This window comes from Schistocerca cancellata, chromosome 7 (genome assembly GCF_023864275.1).
Source record: "Schistocerca cancellata isolate TAMUIC-IGC-003103 chromosome 7, iqSchCanc2.1, whole genome shotgun sequence".
NCBI classification, from domain to species: domain Eukaryota; kingdom Metazoa; phylum Arthropoda; class Insecta; order Orthoptera; family Acrididae; genus Schistocerca; species Schistocerca cancellata.
This window is the reverse complement of record NC_064632.1, coordinates 298,260,438-298,260,645: the sequence shown is the minus strand read 5'-3', so window position 1 is coordinate 298,260,645 and position 208 is coordinate 298,260,438.

Genomic DNA, 208 nt, shown 5'->3' with positions numbered 1-208 from the left:
TGGTTTGTTTCGTTGTTGTGCAGACGTGTTGGCACGTGCGCTGTGCTGGGAGAGTCCGCTTCGGCACCCACGTGGGGCCTTTGCCCTTCTGTGGCGCTGGCGTTGGAGCTGCCGGTCACCGTAGGTGGCGCGTGTTGTATCCCGCCGGCAATGCCACGACAGCACGCTCCCGGGCCTCTGTCGGCAGCGGCAAGCTCAGTTGGGTGCA